Raw genomic sequence first — 19,132 nt, forward strand, 5'->3', positions numbered from 1 at the left:
GTACCTGATAGTCTATCAATATCTATCTGCCTATTATCTATCTATCTAGCTAGCTAGCTGGCTATCATCTATCTATCTCCTATCTATCCACAATATATATTTATGTATCAATATACATTATGTGTATGAAATGAATATATTCAACATTCAAAATGTTCATGCCTATTTGCATGTCAATACTCAAATAATTTTATCACATTCCAGAAAATGCTGAAGTGATGAGGCCTAGAATGAAAACATCTAGATTTTTTTCACTGACTTGGGGGTACTCTTTGGATTTCTTCCACTTCTGCTTCCCATTCTCTAATCAGTCTTCTTACTTCTGAGAAAAGCATTGCTAAATCTGCAGTCCATTCTTAAATTGTTTTAATTTAAAAGAAGATGGTGCTAAAAGACAGAGGGAGGAGCATTCCCCCACAGAAGTTATCTATTTCAAGGGCATTTGAAATTCCAGATGTTGATATTGAAATGTGGCTTTGTAGTCATGTGTTTGGAGGGAGAAGCTGCTTCAGAACTGCCAGCCCGGCCTTAGCTGAGTCAGTGGTTCATCTTTTGTGTTCGTCTTCAGTGCCTGCCCACCTTGGGCACTGAGCAGGCAGCTGCTGGGACAGGGACAGGACTTCGGGAGGAGAGTCATTCCTTCTCCTCAAGACAGCTGGCTGTGAGCACATCAAATCAACCAAGTCTGCTTTCTAAGAAAGGGAAAAGGAAATTCCCTTGGGAAGAAGCCACGGAAGTTGTGCAAAAGAATCCCGGCCCACAGGGACCAGTGGGGCAGAGCTCAGTAACAAAATGTGGGTTTTGAAAGAAAAAAACCCTCAAAACAATGTAGTTTCAAGAATATTATTTGCCAGTGACCCCAGAAATTCCATAATTGTGTCTCCTCCCTAAGGCAAGAAATAGAAACCTTGAAATGAAGGGAGTGACGTGTAGCCTTCTTGGACAAATTGGCATCTACTGGTCTCTCCTCTTGCCCACAGCAGACAGCACTCATCTGCACCACATATTTTGGCATTTAATTCTACTGTTTCAAATTATTCTCTAGTTGTTTCATGCTTAGTTGTCTTGTCTTTCCACATAACTTGGTGTCAGTTCTTCCGTTTCAGTATCGTCACTAACGGGTGCTTTCTGAAATCTGCTGTGGGCAAGAGGAGAGACCAGTAGATGCCAATTTGTCCAAGGAGAATACTAGGCTGTGGCTCTCCAGCTGGTGTCTGAGGAGCATTGGGGGCTGTGGGAGCCCATGTGAACTCTATGGTCAGCGAGGTCACCATGCTGCCACCTCCTTCCGGTCAGCTCCTTGCTGTGTTTGCATCCCCTAACTGGTGTCTTGCCCTGACCTCCACAGGCCTTCACATCCACATTTCTGCTTCTTGCCTGAGGCTGAGAAGTACTGCTGCTTCCAAGATGGTGCCATATCACTGTGCTCTGCTTTCTGAGATCCAGTCGTTGGGCGTCCACTCAACTCAGATCTAACTGGAGTTGATGATGCTCCATGGACTCGGTGGTTCTGACTCCAGCCCCACCTGGCCAGGGTCAGCCCTCCTATCCTGGTCAGTTTTCTCCTCCAGTTCCACTCCCCCCCACACCATTAAGAACATTTGCAATTCATGGGAAGAAGTCAAAATATCAACATTAACAGGAGTTTGGAAGAAGTTGGGCAGAAAGCAAGAATATGGATTTCAGCCGAGGCAAGATCCTGTTGGATTAGCCATGTCTGAAGCTGGTTGTCACAGCAAAGATGGGATAAACGTGGGCCAAGAGGATGTGGAGACAAGAGGTTCCTTTTCAACCCCTCATCCCTCCCTCCCCTCCTTCCCCATTTTAATTCTTTGTATGTGCAAGATAATATGTTGGTTATTTTGCACTGGCCTTTTTCAATGCCTGAAGTTTCTACCACTAGATTTACAATGGTTGCCGCAAATTACAGTGGTTATTAGTCAGTAGGAATGTTTGAGCACGAGGAAGGAGATCAAGACGCATCAAGAGCAGTGGCTTCCAAACATGGTTGGGCAGATTGAGACCAGACTGTCATGATGTTTTCACTTATCCTGGGAAAATGGAAAAAATAAGGGCAATGGAGTGAGTTATTCATGAAGTGAAAAGTGGGTCATTTAAAAGACGTACTGATTTTGAGATCACACTTAACTATTCTAGGATAGATATATTTGCTTTGAAAGATTAAGTGATATAAATTGATAGTAGGTTTTTTTCTTTTTTGTTTAGGTTTATATATGACAAAACAGTTGGCAACTCCAAGTCAGCCTCTTTGTTTCTTATTTATCTTTGTAAAAAAATGTAGTGGTTCACAAGATCCCTAATTTTGATAGAACCCCTAATCTAGAGCATGGGGTCCCATTAGAGAGCAAGCCTGGGTGGAGTCCAGGGGGAAAGGGGACCTGGAGAGCTAGGGTCTAGGAGCATCAGGGGCTTGGGTATGAGAGAGAAAAGCCTATGGAACCTGTCCACCTTGTGCCCAAAGCCAGCCCTGGTGCCAGCATGGTAGACGCACAGGAAGGATGGAACGAGAGTAATTCTGCCTGAGCTAGAACTCTTCCTTCTTCTCTTGCCTCAGCGAGAAGGCTATCAAGTTGCCAGAGAAACTCTCTTTCATTTCTTATCTAGATGAATGCTGTGATCCATCAGGAGACTGAGATGGGTTAGGGAAATTGCTGTCTACATTTCAGCACTAGCTGGCTTTGTGTTTTGGTGAAATGCCTAACCCAAGCTCTGCAGTCAAAGTCCAGTGTGCAGTAATGCGAATAACAGTCATGTTACCAAGTTAAGCAATCACATCATGGAGACACACTTACATACACACAGAAGAGTACACGAACTATTCCATAAAAATTTGGTTTTTTATTTGTTTGTTTTTACATTGAGTTTAAAGGCCTTGTAGGGGAAAGATAAATTCATCCTGGAGTCAGGATGCTGGGGCATCCATCTCCAGCCCCACCATTATCTTACTGTGGTTTCTAAGGAAGCATAATTTTCAGAAAAAATGGAAGCTAGGAAAGCAAAATGGAAAATTTGAGAAGATTAAAATATACGCAATGCTTTTTAAATGCCTTTTATAGTTCTGAAGTGACTTTGTTAGTTTAAAATAGAAAAATGTAGTACGTATAAGTTGTTTTGTTCAGAATTACCACATATTTGCTATATTAGTTTCATAACTATATGTTATTCAGAAGTCACACATTTTAGATTTAATCCTCTTGCAAGTATTGAACATTTTTATCACCAATGTAGTTACAGTTTACTGATCTTTAAATAAGTTAGATTTCATTGTTTAGTTTTTCATTATTTAAAAAATGTAAATAACTTATCTTTCCTTGGCTTTTAAAAAATTTCCTAAAGATTGCAAAAAGTCATTGTAGTTGTTATACTTTGGGGAACTTAGTCATTTCTCACAACGTCAAGTAGATTCAGAAAGCTTTCCTATTCAGAAAGGGAACTAAGAAATAAAGTTATCTTCAAATTCTCTCATCTGTATCATTGAGTTCAGCCTTTGACAAGATTTGTCTAATGTATCTCATTTCTCAGGTGTCACCATCAGTAGTTTCTCTTTCCTAAAGCTTATTTTTTATTCTGTCAATAAACTTCTGCAAAGAGATTGGTCCAATCTTTTCCATTTTTTAAAATCCGAGATTATTTTTCTTTACTTCCAAATTATCTATGAATATCACAAACATAGACCAGCTTTTTTCACACAATGCAGATGATGGAGAAATGCAAAGCAGGTGGAAAGACATAAGGAAGAGGGACAGAGCATGTGACACACAAAAGCTACAGAGCAGAAAGAACAAATTCATCAGCCACTCAGGCCTCTCCTTACATCACTCACATGTTCTCAATTCAAAAGATACAGAAATATCTTCTCCAACATCAAATTCTTGGTTTTCTAATCTTGTCATGATCGATCTGGGCAAAGTAAATTAAAAACCTTCTGGAAAGGATTCATCATTCTAGATGCCATTAGGAACATTTGCGATTCCTGGAAAGAGGTCAAAATATCAACATTATTAGGAATTTGGAAGAAGTTGGTTCCAACCCTCATGAATGCCTTAGAGGGATTTAAGACTTTGGTGGAGGAAGTAACTACAGATGTGGTGAAAATAGCAAGAGAACTACAATTAGAAGTGGAGCCTCAGGATGTGACTGAATTGCTGCAATCTCATGATAAAACAACAGGTGAGGAGTTGCTTCTTATGGATGAGCAAAGAAAGTGGTTTCTTGAGATGCTGTCTACTCCTGGTGAAGATGCTGTGATGATTGTTGAAATGACAACCAAGTATTTGGAATATGACAGAAACTTGGTTGATGAAGCAGCGGCAGAGGTTTGACAGGTTTGACTCCCAAGACGTTCTACTGCGGGCAAAATGCTAGAGAGCAGCATCACAAGCTATGGAAATATTGTTCGTGAAAGGAAGAGTCCATCGATGAGACAGATTTCATTGTTGTCTCATTTTAAGAAATTGTCACAAATTGTCACAGCCACTCAACTTTCAGCAGCCACCACCCTGACCACTCAGCAGGCAGCAGCACTAAGGCAAGAGCCTCCACCAGCAAAAAGATAATGACTTGCTGAAGGCTCAGGTGATGGTGAGCATTTTTTAACAATAAAATATTTTTAATTAAGGCACGCACATTGTGTTTTTAAACATAGTGCTATTGAACACTTAACAGACTACAGTATGGTGTAAACATAACTTTTATATGCACTGGGAAACAAAAAATTAGTGTGACTTGCTTTATTGCGGTTTTCACTTTATTGTGGTGGTCTGGACCTGAACTTGAAATAGCTCCAAGGTGTGCCTGTAATGGAATGAAAATAGACAACAAAACCTCCAAATTGTCAAGATTTAAAAAAAAAATTAGCAACTTCATTAAACCAGTAAAAAATGAAAAGTAGAAGAAAGATAAAACAATCTAAAGTGTAACATACTTATTATATATACATATATATAGCATGTAATTAAATAAGATGTAGTAGTTATTTTCAATGTAATAATTTGAGACCACCTATTAAAATATACTACCCATTATATTAGGTTAAAAGGAAAAACTCAAATATATGCTATTTAGAAGAAACACACTTAAAGAAAGCAACAGGGATAATAAAAGGAATGGGTAAATATGACAAATGCAAACCAAAAAATATGAGAGAGAATACTATTATTTGATATTAATATCAAGTGACGTGGAATTTAGGATTAAAGCACGAGAGGTACTCTGTGGTAGTAAAATACACAGTTGATGAAAAAGAATAGTCATAAATGTATATGCACCAAACTGCTTAATAGCTACAGTAATAAATCCAAAGCAAAATAAAAAGAGAACTTGATAAAAAACAATTTTAGTGCAAGATTTAATTACCTGTCTTTAGGGTTGAGTCATGTAAGAGGCCATGAGCACACACCACTGGTTCCACATGCTGCAGATACAACATCAGTTTAATTGGGAAAAACAAGCAGGAAAGTAGCTGAGTGGTGCTGCCCTGAATTCTCATTATTCCACAGCAGAGTCTGCGTACACATATTTCAGGTGCACCATGGTCAGCGGACTAGGTGTGCCACTCAGCCCTCCGGGAGAGAACAAGCCCCACCTCCACAGCATATTACTTATTCATGGATTAGCCTAACAGAGGCTGGGGAACCTGGTTTCTCCAAGTAGCTAGAAATGTCTCTAGAGATCTTCTCAGTCCAAGACCAATGCTAGAGGTCTGCACATGGAGGGGTCTGGGCATAGCCTTGCAGGCCAGAAATGGTGACAACAATCTGGCTCTCAGCAGATTGGCTCCGTCCAGCTGAGGCAATCCTAAAAGGGAGAAGAAAGGAACCTCCAGCGCATCCATATTTGTCTCTCAGCAATTTGAATCTAAGTAGTAGATTTTAAAAGAACATAGAGGTATTAAATAATATAAATACCCTTGATACAATCAACACATAATCTTGACTCTTTTAAATAAAGAACATACATTATATTTTTATTGAGATATAATTGACATATAACATTAGTTTCAGGTATACAAAATAATAATTTGATATATGTCTATATTGTGATATGATCACTGCAATAAGTCTAGTTAACATCCATTACCACAGTTACATTTTTTTTCTTCTGATGAGAACTTTAAGATTTACTCTCTTAGCAACTTTTAAATGTACAATACAATATTGTTAACTATAGTCACCATGCTGTACATTATATCCCAGGACTTATTTATTTCATAACTTGAAGTTAGTACATTTTGACTTTCATCCATTTCACCCCTCCCCCAACCCCTGACTCTGGCAACCACCAATCTGTTCTCGGTATCTATGAGTTTGATTTTTCTTTTTTTTAGACTCCACATATAAGTGAGATAATACAGTATTTGTCTTTCTGACTTGTTTTACTTAGCATAATGCCCTCAGGGTCCATCCATATTGTTGCAAATGGCAGGATTTCCTTCTTTTTATGGCTGAATAATATTCCATTGTATATATATCACATTTTCTTTACCCATTCATCTATCAATGGGCACTTAGGTTGTTTCCCATACAATATATTTTTATAAGGTCATAAAACCTTCATAAAAATTTACCTAAATAAAAACAGTAGGACTTTTATAGGACACATCCCCTAGTCATGAATGAATAAAATTAGAAATAAACAATAAAAAGGGTACTAGCAATATGAACTATTTGGAAATAAGAACACAATTCTAAACACTAGGATCAAAGAGGAAATTTATAAAGATTTTTCTATCTAGAAACAAAGAAAAGGAGAATTACTGAAGTAGAAAATCAACAAAAACAGAACAGCAAATGAGCTCATCAATAAGTTAGAAGAGGAAAAACATCTGAACACAACAGTAAATGCCCGAAAGGCACTGGATTACATTTATCAGTCATTATTAATACAAATAAGAATGAAAAGAATGAAACTCTAGAACATAAAGACCACCAAAACACAACAGCAAATATCCCAAAGTGAAAGATGATGCTAAGACAATTTCAATTATGATAAAAAACTAGAGAGAAGGATACATACCTACAATCACTATTGTTATTTAACATTTTTTTGGAGATTTTAGAAAATGGAATAAGGCAACAAAATTAAATAACAGGGATAAATATTGGGAAAGAATAAGTAAAACCATCTCTTCCTGCTACTAATAAGACTGTATGTATGAAATCCAACTAATCTTGGGGACAAACCTACTGGATTTAATAAACCAACTTGGATGCAAGATAATTGTATAAAAACAATATTTTTCACTATCCTAACAATAAGCACCTAGTAATGGAAAATCATATCATTTAAAATAGTGAAAAAAAAATTAACAGTGAAGACCCAGAGTCCATATACAAATATCTTACTAAAAGACATAAGATCTGAATAAATAGAGGGCACATTATTTCTTGGATGGGAGGATAATATAATAAAAATGGCACTCTTTTGAAATTGACATAAAGTTTTGCAATTTCATTTTAAAACTTTGATTTTTTTCTTAGAACTGGATGAAAAGATCTTAAATTTCATATAGAATATTCAAGAATAAGAATATTATGAGAAAGGAGAACAATAAGGGATGACTTGACTTATATACAATGTATACTATAAAGCTTCTATAATAAAACCAATATGGTATTTATGGAAGAATAGACAAGTAGGTCATTGGAACAGAATTAGCAATCCAGAATTAAATGTCAGAATAAATGAGAATTTAACATAAGACAAGTGTGGTGGTTTAATTCAGGGAAAATAATGGACTCTTTAATAAATGGCACTAGCATAACTGGATATCCATCTGGAAGGAAAAAATGGACCTCATTCTTATATCAAACACAAAAATAAATTCCAGATGGATTAAAGACAAATGTAAGACAAATGTAAAAAGAAAAACATTAAAATGTTGCAAGAAAATGTAGACTATAGGAGTTAGGGAGATCCTATCAACCAAGTTTGGAAACACAGAAGTAATAAAAATAAGACTTATTTGGCTACAAAAAAACTTACAGTTTTTGTATAGGAAACATTTCTGTATACAAAGTCTATAGATTAATAATAGATCTTGGGAAATATTTGTAATGCAGATGTCAAAGAATTAATTTCTTTAATACACAAAGAGCTCTAACAAAATGACAAAAGATATACCAAGCAGCAGAAAATTAGGCAGCGTGTTTGAATAGACAGTTTACAGAATGAACAGTAAAAGACTATATTAAAAGAGCTCAAATTCATTAGTAATCAGGGAAATGCAAAATAAAGCAACAATAAAGTATCAGTTTACACCTATTAGACTAGCAAGATTAAAAAGACACTTAGGCTTATGAAAATGTAAAGTGTTACATCCTTTTGTGAAAACAACTGGGAACATCTATTAACACCTTTTGAGGACGAGCATTACACTTCCAGGAATTTATTGCATAAAAAAATCTACACAATTTATAAGGACATATATGCTTATTGCAGCATTGTTTGTAGTGGTCATGCACTGGAAAAAATGAATTCCTTGTCAATAGGGAAATGGCTGAATAAATAATGATACATCCACACCATGAAATATTATGAAACCATTAAAAAAAAAATATTTAGAGCCATTCCAGATGACTTGGAGCGATTTCCCTTGGGAAATGTTTGAATGAGTAATGCAAGATGCAGAAAAGTGTGTATAAAACAAATGATACCAGAAAAAAGTCCTGTGTATGTATGTATTTGTGATTGCGTGCGCGTATGTGTGTGTGTGTGTGTGTAGGATTATCTGATTATGGAGAAAATTTATCCACTCACTTTATGAAACTCCCATTCAGGATGTCTTTCTTTCTCATAAGTCCTGTTCTTTTCCTTCATGGTCTTTATTACAATTTGTTACTTTATTTAAAACATCTATATACTATACATTAGGTTTTGTATAGATTTGTTTGTGGGATTATTTGTTTGTATTTGTCTCTTGCACTAGATAAGATCAGGACCATGTTTGTTTTTGTCTTTCTTCTGCAGGCTCTGCAGCCCCAGCACCTGGGACAGCCCCTGGCCCACAACAGGTGCTCAATGAATATTTGTTACACTAATGACTGTGACTCCAAATCTGGCATGCATCTAGGGGAGGGCACACACTTAGCTAAAAATGAGGACAGCTCCCTGTGTGTCTTAGACATTGTAATGTATCTTCTAGCTAAGGGCTGAATGATGCAGCGGAAAGCTCTGTCCTCATCACCAGATTGTGATCACCTTTAGAATGGGGACTTTCTCATCATCTTTATGTTCTTCTCCAGGTGGCATATTATTCAGCCCAGAACTTAGCAATGTGTACAGAGTAATACTGGTGTAAATGCTATTTGTTGGTTGTCAGAATTCAGAGTTACCAAAGCATGGAAGGTGTAGGTGTGGCTGCTGGGAGGATGGGGCAGCTCTGTTTGTCAAAGCCAAGTCAGAGTCACTTGACCAAAAGGTGAAATGTGGATGAGCTAGGACAGTGGTGGGTGCTGACGCCCTCGCAGCACAAGGGCCAAGGCAAGAGATAGTGCTCAGAGGTAATGGAACAAGAATCAGTGTTTACGTTATTTAAAGATACAAAAGTAACAAATAAAGAATAAAAATCATAGCATAAATGTCAAACATCGGGAGGAGATGAACAGGAGAGGATGGGGATAAATGAGTGAAAGCCTCCGTGCTCATATGGCTCCAATCGGTGGTCAACAGACTAGTTAGCAATTGATACATTAAGACATACTGGCCTTAATGAAACATTTTGTTTAGAATTATTTATAAGGTAACCACCAGAAGAAAAAACCAGGGACTTTAAAAGAGATTGCCTCCAAGAAGTGGCACCATGGGTGATATAGGGTGGAAAGGGACAGTGAGACTTTTCATTACAAACCTTTCTATGCTATTTATTGTGTTACCCATATGCACATATTTTTATAAGAAAACAAAATCCCTCCTCTGTTTCATCACAGGTGATTCCCAGTAAACCTCAAAGTTGGCAATCCTATAGTGAAGTAGCCAGTGTTTTTGACTATCCTATTAGTGTCAGCTTCTCTTGGGGTCCGAGTCATAGCATCTTCTCACAAGGTTCCCTCTCCTCAGGAATCCTCTTTTTGTTTTAAGCTACCAGCTCTCATTTCCTCAGAAAAAGTAACTGACCCCTTGTCCCAAACCTCACATTTTCCCTACCTTTTTTTCAGGCTCCGGCAGGCTGGCCTGATCAAGATTAAGTGGGAATACGAAAAGACGGCCTTTCCTTGGTAAGTATTAGCTACCACCACCCTTTTCTGTGGATTGTTTGTCCAGCAGTTCCCAAATCCCTCCAAACACTGAGCAGTGGGCAATGGGAGGATGGAGGCTCCAGGACACCACTGAAGGTCAAACTCAGAATCCTCAGTCTTGTCAATGAGGGCCACGATTTTATAGAGCCTGTGAGATTTTGAACAGGCAAAGTGCAGTGTGTTAGAAAGAGCATGCCTTTAGGAGTAAGAGCATATCAGTTCTAGCTTGCTATTGGTGTTCACTTAGCCAATTAAGTCCTCAACTGTAAGATGTACACGTGATACCTGTCCAGCTACCTCATTATGAAGATGGAAAGAGAGCAGGCACGTGGACGTGTTTTATAAAAAAGCAAAAATCTCTATAATTTAATATCATTCACTATGTAACATGAGCTTTATAGTCACCATCTCTTACTGTAGCAACCATGAGGCTCAGAGATAGAAAATGGTCATTCATTCATTAATTCCTTCATCAAAAATTCATGAAGTCCTTACTATGTGACATGCCTTATAGGTGTTGACATATAGGATCTCATTTAATGTATTATTAACTCACATGCAGTGTTGTGCTGAGCTATACTAGGACCTATGGTAAAAGGAAAAATAAGTAACAATGATCCTATTTTGTTTATCATGGATCTCTTTGCATTTATTTTTATTTTTAAAAATATTGCATTGAAATGTTATTTGTCTTCATTATTGAGTTTTTTGGCACCTCTTTAAATTTTATGCCTGAGGCAAGTGCTTCACCCCACTCTGGTCTTAGTTCTGCTTATAACCTTATGAAGTAGGTATTATCCTAATCCTGTTACAGAGAAAGAAATTTCAGTTCAGGGATATTAGCTAACTTGCACAAAGATACAAAACTAATAAGTAGTAGAACAATGATTTAGATCCAGGTCTGCATGAGTTTATACCACAGTATCTTGCTATCTTTTAACTGATGGACTGGACAGGAAAATTCCTTTAAGATCTACAAAGTGCTATTTAGTATTACCATTTTAAAGCTTCTTTATATTTTCAATGTGTTTTATTTCGGGTTAAATTCTCCTATAATTTAGAGACTGTCATTTTCTTTGTATGACACAGCATTATGTACAGATAGGAGTTTGATTAATAACAATAATATAGTCATATACAGTGTGCTTCCACATATATTATCTGTTTGTTCTTCACAAGCCAGTGAACTAGAACAGATGAATAAATTTCTCCATTTCTTGAATGAGGAAACTAAGGTTTTTAGAGAGTTAATGACTTGTGGAATTCCACACTCGCTTTGAGATGGTATAATTTCCTCAATGCTCTTCATTTTTTATTTTTTGGATGCTGATAGTGGTGGGAATATCTATAGTTCTGGAGGGGGAGACCTGAAGGTAAAATTAGCATATTAAATCAACAATGAGATGATGCAAGAGGAGTCTGAGCACGCAGGACGGAGTGGGGACAGATGCTTGAGATCTATGTCAACCTCATATTCATAGATAATCATGGAAACCTCTAACAAGTAGCAAGTCTGAGGATTTTCCTGTGGATTAGTCATCTGTGGAAACTTCTCAGAGGCAACTTGCATCTGGAAAATGGTGTGTTTATTTTCAGTTTGGACGGAATTATTATTACTTACCCTTGGTCAAGAATCCCTCCACCAGGGAAGAGAAGAGTCAATGTGTCTTTCCCCACTTCTTTCAAGTTGTGTGGTATGTGAATATCCAGACCAGTAGAGGGCGCTCCGCCAGTTGGCATACCGTCCCGCGGTTGATAGGCCCGGTGAACCAAAGAGGAGTTACTTCTAGAACACCAGTCGGGTTCATGAAGATCAGCATGATGACAGAGCCTGTGGGCACAGATCTCACAGGGGTTTGAGGAGAGAAATTACTACAACAACCTCCTCATTGGGCTCTGTCTCCCTCTGGCTTTTCCGAAACCCATTCTCCTCACCAAACCTAGAATAATCTTAGTCTCCTTCAGTGACTTCCCACGTTCCCTTAGATAAAATCCAAACCAGAATAGCTCGTTACAAATATTTCCAGACCCATTTCTCACAACCCTCATCTTCACATGTTATGGTCAACAATTTTGAGCCATTTTCAAGACCCAATTCACTGGTCTGTCTCTCAGGAACTATGCACAAGTTACATTTTCTGCCAAAGTTCTCTTTCCCCTGGATGCTCTTTGCTTGACTAACTTCTCCCAGTTTAGACGTTATATTTTCTGAGAAACCTTCCCTGTCCCCTCAGATGGGATTATGGGTTCTTCCCACATGTTTCCACTTACCCTGCCTTGACTGGGTGTGGCACTCAGGCGAGCGTGCAGTAATCGTGTGTTACCCTGAGGCTGCCTCCTCTAAACTGCAAGCTCTGAGATTCTCCAGCCTATGTGGTCTCTAAGTTCCTTGATCTCTCCTTAGGCTCACTACCCTATTTCAGCCACTCACTTCCATGTGGCTCACTCCTTATGGTTCCTTGCCCTGAACTCAGCAGAGATTATTTGGTGAGTGAAATATTTATTAAACAATTTGTTCTACAGCACTATCTCTTAATGTGTCATTCATGAAACTCCTATGGCCTTTGTTACGATGCAGATCCCTGGGCACACTCTCAGAGGTTCTAGAGGTGGGGTGGGGCCTAAGAGTCTGCATTTTAACAGATTTTGAGGTGATTCTTATGCGTATTGAAAATTGAGAGCTACCACTGTATGTATCAATAATGGAGAAAATCCTCTTCGTGTTTGTATTGCCCCCAGCGCAGTCAAACTCCCTGTCCTGTAGTCCCTCAGACGATAGATCTCCTTCTGAGGAGGGCGAATGGGATCTGGTGGCCTTTCCAGGATAGTTTCTCCATGCTGTCTGATGCTTCTGGCCCGAGACCCCTGTCCTCCAGGGAGAAATCCTCTTTGCATTTGGCCTTGTCCTGGTGGGGCTGCTCCCACCAGGTATGGATGGATGCGACTGTGGAGACAAGGGCTTTGTTCTTCTTGGGTGAGGGCCTCTCTGGGTGGGGGCCAGCTTCTCATAACATCCTTGACTCTCCCTCTACAGGTTGTTTCTCCCTGTGTGTGCCAAGCACTTTGTAAATGTGATAATGAGGGGTCCAATTTGCTGTGCTAACAGATAAAACAGAGGAGCTGAGTGGCAGGGCTTCCCGGGAAAGCAAATGTCAGCTGTTGCTTGGATTGTTCACTCATTTCCCTGGCTTCTGCCACCCTCTACTCAGCTTGAACTGATTAGGCCACTAGCACTTCATAATGAAACCTAATAATCACCTAACGGATAGTCTTGAACAAACAAGCTCTAGGGGTAGATCAAAACTCGGTTTTCCTATTTCCAGGACCTTGGGAATTAGGCCAGACAGGTGAAATGACTGTCAGGAGTCTCAGGTGCCAAAATCTGAGCCATGGGAACCACACAACCATCGCTTTCTTTGTACAGCCTGCTAGAAGATTCACCGTAATAGCTAAGGCTCCTGGATTGGCCAGACCTTAGTTTGGAGAGAGTCAGGAAACAGCTGCCCCCAGTGAGACTCCTGTCTTCCACTCACCCCCATGTCACCTGATAACAGGAGTTGGGAGAGGGCAGTGTCAAAGTCCCCTGAGGCGTTCTTTTATGCTCTCAGAATAATCGAGTTTCAAAGAAGAGAACAGATGGATTGCATTTTCCTAACTTTTAGCTGCTTCCAATGTGCAAACAGTTAAGATCATAATGTTAACATTTTCTCGATGTTTTATGTGCATATAAAATATTTGTGAAGAATGTGCTTTTGAATGCAAAGTTTGATCCAATTATAATTTTATAGAGTTTATAAAAACATAAAAAGTATGTTTTCTGGGTGTCTGAGACCCTTTTGGCCTTTACAGTAAACTTGGAAGCTCACAGGGAAACATAATTGCCACCATGTCAGAGAGGGCCCTATGGAGCTTAAAATGATGAGCCCATTATGTAAATATGGAAACATCCCATAGTCTCTTGGGGTGAATGAGATACTGATGAATGGAATTAAAAACAATCCTGTGGGCTTGGATCAGATTGGAAATGGTTGTTGGTTTTTTTAAATCTTTAAAGAGTCGTAAGAAAAAAAATAAGGAAAAGAATCTTGCAAACTTAACTTCTGTGGTTTAGAAGACATAAGGTTGCTCCGTGCAAAACCAGGCAGCATCCCCATTAGCAGGGCAGAAGCAAGAGCTCCACAGCAAAAAGCACAGATCAGGAGACCCCATTTCAGCATGAACTCTAAAGTCAGCAGAATGTGCAGGAAGCTCACACTTGAGGATGAAGTGTAAGGGGATGTTCCTGGGAAGGGAGGCAGGGTCTTTCCAGTCTTATTTCCACTGTGTCTGGGCAGTTAACTCTGGCAATCTGAGCCTTGATACCTTGCAAAAAGAGAGGATTGGGTTGAGGATCTCTCTTGTAGCTCTAAAATGCTAGAATAATCTACCCAAGCTAATTTCAAGCTGGTGGAATACATGAGACAACCATTAGTAGCATGTCTGGAAGAGGTGTCCATCCAATTAAAGGATGTCCAAAACCGAGTTCCCAATCAGAGGGCTTGGTTCTTGGAAAATATAGTTGCATAACAAGCCTGTGTCTGAGTGGATTGGCTTGCTGTATTTTCTGGTTCCACGTGTAAGTAGTTCATAACATTACCAGCCCATTCCCATTCAGAGATGCTGATTAGGAGTAGTTCTTGGTACAATACTAAGAGCATGCACAGGATTGTGAAAAATAGTTCTGTTAAGCAAATGTGGACTGGATTTCTTTCCAGGGACTGGTCCAGCTCCAGCAGCTTTCCTGTGGCATGCAGGTGCCTTATGAGGGTGACGATTTCTCCACTGCACACATCTAGGGCAGGTCTCCTAGTCTGAGACCCAAGGTTGTCTAATGGGAATTGCTCTCAGTGCACTGCTCTGAGTCTGTATCATTGGTTAGGAGAATTCTCTGCTCCCAGAACTAGAGGAAATGTAGAGATTATCTTGTCTTATTCATAAGATAAGAGACTTGGGCAAAGTCACATGTCACCCAGGTCAGGACTCCTGGCATTTTAATATAATCTGCTGGCATCTTCCATATCCATATGGGGAGTTTGAGGAAACTCATGTGGCTGGAACCAAATGAGGAAGGGAGAGTGTATGAGTTTCTTAGGGCTGCCATAACCAATTACCATAAACTTGGTGGCTTAGAACAATGGACATTTATTCTCTCAGAGTCACAGTTCTGGAGGCTAGAAGTCTAAAATCAAGGTGTCAGCAGGGCCAGGCTCCCACTAAAGGCCCTATGGAAGAATCCTTCCTTGCCTCCCTTCAGCAAGCGTGCCCCCAAGTATTCCTTGGCTTGTGGCAATATAACCCAACCTCTGCCCACCTCCATTTTCACCTGATTTTCTTCTCTGTCTCTCTGTGGATCGTCTTATTTTCTTAGGACAACAGTCATTGGGTTTAGGGACCACCCTAATCCAGTGTGATTCCATCTTAATCTTTAATTAATTATACACGGTCTGACAATTAAGTTCACGAACTTGTTGCAATGCTGTTGCAATCTTTTTTTTTTATATATATATCAGAGGGATTATTCATTATGCATTTGTACCAACTGGACAAGCAGTTAGCCAAGTTTACTATTTGGAAGTGCTGAAAAGGCTGCGTGATAATGTTAGACAACCTGAACTTTTTGCCAACAATTCAAGGCTCTTGCATCACGACAATGCACCAGCTCACGCAGCACTGTCTGTGAGGGAGTTTTTAGCCAGTAAACAAATCACTGTATTGGAACACCCTCCCTACTCATCTGATCTGGCCCCCAATGACCTCTTTCTTTACCCGAAGATAAAGGAAATACTGAAAGGAAAATGTTTTGATGACATTCAGGACATCAAGTGTAATACAATGACAGCTCTGATGGCCATTCCAGAAAGAGTTCCAAAATTGCTTTGAAGAGTGGACTAGGTACTGGCATCAGTGCCTAGCTTCCCAAGGGGAGGACTTCGAAGGTGACCATAGTGATATTCAGCAATGAGGTATGTAGCACTTTTTCTAGGATGAGTTTGCAAACTTAATTGTCTGACCTTGTATCTGCTAATTATATTTCCAAATAAGGTCACATTTTGAGGTTCTCAGTAGATGTGAATTTTGGGGAGCACAACTCAACCCACTATAAGTAAGTGGTAGGAAAGTAAGTCAGAGAGAAGAGCAGGGAACCATGTATCTGAAACATGCTAAGCACATTCTCTCCTCACTGTGTTTTCTCTAGATGTCTTCCCCCAGATAGCTATGTGGTATGTGCCCTCATTTCCCTCACATCATCCCTTCCTTGCTTCTTTCAGGCCTCCTGGATTATGTGGGGCCTTACAGTCCATTTGTAAAAATTTTGGCTTTTATTCTGGGTGAAAAGAAGTTGGAAGATTTTGAGTAAAAGAGCCACATGATCTGCCTTAAGTTTCAGAAGATTCACTCTGGGTGATGTAGGAAAATTGGCTGTAGGAGGTAAGAGTAGAAGGAGAGAGTAATGTGGCTCTTGTGGTAGGTTAGAGGAAGAATGTTCAGGGTTGGAAGTGGTGCAAATGTAGGATGTGATCAGATTCTGAATCTATTTTGAAAGTATGTTTGGCGTTTTGGCCACTGAAGTTTGAGATGCCTTAGATAGACATCCAAATGCAGATGTTGATTAAGCAGTCAGATTTATAGGTCTGGAATTAGGGGGAGAGGAACACATTAGAGATAAATATTTGGGAGTCACAGCAGTTAGAGAGTATTTAAAGCCATATTACCAGGTAAGCTCACCTGAGGAGTAGAATGAAGATAAAGAAAAGAAGAGGTCTAAAGACTGTGCCCTGGGACTCTGCATCATTTAAGGATTGGAAAGGTCAGGAGGATGCAGCAAAGGAAACTGAGATGAAATGGCCAATGAGAGAAGAAGAGAACAAAAGAAAGTGGTCTCCTGGAAGCCAGGTGGAGGAAGTGGAAGGAGTGACCACCTGTGTCAAGGCTGGCTGAGAGGTCACAAAGCATGAGGCCTGAGGACAATGGAGTGTGTGTGTGTGTGTGTGTGTGTGTGTGTGTGCGCGTCCCTGGTGACTTTGACAAGAGCAGTTGTGATGAGGATAAAGCATGGTTAAATGACTGTCCTGTGAGAACTCTGGGTCGGGTGGAAAACAGCGGTGATGGAACCCACCTACCCCCATTCCAGGGTGGATCCTGAGTGGTCTAACCAATCAGCAATCCCACTCCACTTGCTGGTGGCAGCTTTAGGGGCCATATGATCTGGGCAATGAGACCAGAAGGGAGGTTGGCTGAGGGGAGTAGGAGAAAATGTATCCTTACACCTAGGAAGGAAAACCTGGAAGAGCCATGCTCTTCTTCTTTCTCTTAGTCTCTGGAGATGACACGTGAATGCGCTACGTGCAGCCCAGCAGAGGAGTGCCCTTTCCTTCTGAGTCCAGAAAGGCCTATGATGCTCTCTCCTTTCACCTCCCAGACTACCTGAGGAAGGAGGCAAGAGCAGGGCATGGCCCCCCAGCCTGATACAATCTTGTCTCCTAGGTTTGGGGCATCATTGTATGGCAACCTTCCCAGCAAACCGTCAGCTTCCCTTCTGGTCTCTGTTCTCTGAGTCTCCTCTAGTCTCAGACAAGCCCCTCATCTCCTGTCCTAGTTCCTTATATAGGCTCTCACTTCCTGCCACTGAGTTGCACCTCACAACCTCTTTGCAGTTTAAACAGAGGGGCTTCTAACGTCACAAAAATCTTCCTGGCCAAAGCATTGAGACTACAATTGAAGATTCTTAGGCCTCAGGGTGGCCCCAGGAAACTTACATTGGAGTAAAGGGGCCTCACCCAGGGGCCTCACACATAGCACATTGAGAATGAGCCAGGCTTCATTTTTTTCAGGCTTTTCCTCTCCCAGGCAGGCTCCCTGGGGGCTCTTTAGACCAAAGTACTTCATAGGAAGCTAGAAAAGGAGTCCTTGGAAACATACAGAGGCCAACTACGTGGGGGTGAGCAAGAGGTAAAAGATTTTTGTTCCAAAGGAAGGAAGCACAATGAAGGATGCTTTCATTTAGCCCGTGATGACAAGATAAGGAATTAATAGCTTTAAGCTGCATTGAGGAACGCTGAGATAACAGCGGGTGATAAACCTCCCAACCAGATGGTGCTCCGGACAACATGGGAAGATCCCTGGGCTCCAGCCCAGCCTCCCTCGGAGTTCCAGGGCTTTTAGGATGTTAGCAAGGCCAGCCTGTGGCCTTGGGAGTGTCTGGAAAGTGGACAAAGCCACCTGTCGAGAGCTGAACAAGGAACACAGGCAACTGGGTAGGTCTGTTCCAGCCTGGGGAAGCACAGGACTCGGCCAGCACTGACCTTGTGGAGATTTGTTAATTCTCTTCAGGAGACCGAACCACCCCCAGGTTCCACATCAGGAATCCAGGATTTCCCAAAGTGGATTTCCAAGGAAGTGACACAATTTACTAAAAGTCTGTGGAATTACCCTACCTGGGCTTGAGAGTTATGCGGCGAGTGAGAAAAAGGAAAGTGGAGAGAATTACTCTGTCTGAAGCTGGACACGTGCAACCTTCAGTTCAGCTGCCTTGTGAGCAGAACATGGTGAAAATGTGGGTCTGCTCTCTAGAAGCAAGGATGGGGAGTCCATGTCTGTCTCGGTACTTGTAGGACACAAGTTCTGGCCACTTGTGACACTCACTCTTCTGAGTCACGCTTCTCCTATCTAGAATGGGTTATTTTGGCTAAATTCTGTCTCTCTTTGCACCCCACCAAAAATAGGAAAGAAAAAAATTAAGGAAAAGCCAAACAAATGAAGTAAGTGGATTTACAGGATGTGTTTGGCAGCAGCCAGCATCTCAAGAAGCTGTCAAAGCGAGTGTCTTTATGGAGTAG

General features: G+C 40.4%; 1 long non-coding RNA gene across 3 annotated transcripts in view; it reads left to right on the forward strand.

Annotated features, from left to right (window-relative positions):
- Positions 1-19,132, forward strand: part of LOC141571033 (uncharacterized) — an 87,027-nt gene that overhangs the window by 44,865 nt on the left and 23,030 nt on the right. For 2 of the 3 annotated variants that reach the window (XR_012495508.1, XR_012495506.1), the window contains exon 3: positions 10,176-10,235. This is a non-coding gene — a long non-coding RNA (uncharacterized LOC141571033). Of the gene's footprint in view, positions 1-8,988; positions 9,033-10,175; positions 10,236-19,132 lie in introns of all 3 variants that reach the window. The other variant, XR_012495507.1, reaches the window with a different exon arrangement.

This window comes from Rhinolophus sinicus, linkage group LG04 (genome assembly GCF_036562045.2).
Source record: "Rhinolophus sinicus isolate RSC01 linkage group LG04, ASM3656204v1, whole genome shotgun sequence".
In the NCBI taxonomy this organism is placed as follows: Eukaryota; Metazoa; Chordata; class Mammalia; order Chiroptera; family Rhinolophidae; genus Rhinolophus; species Rhinolophus sinicus.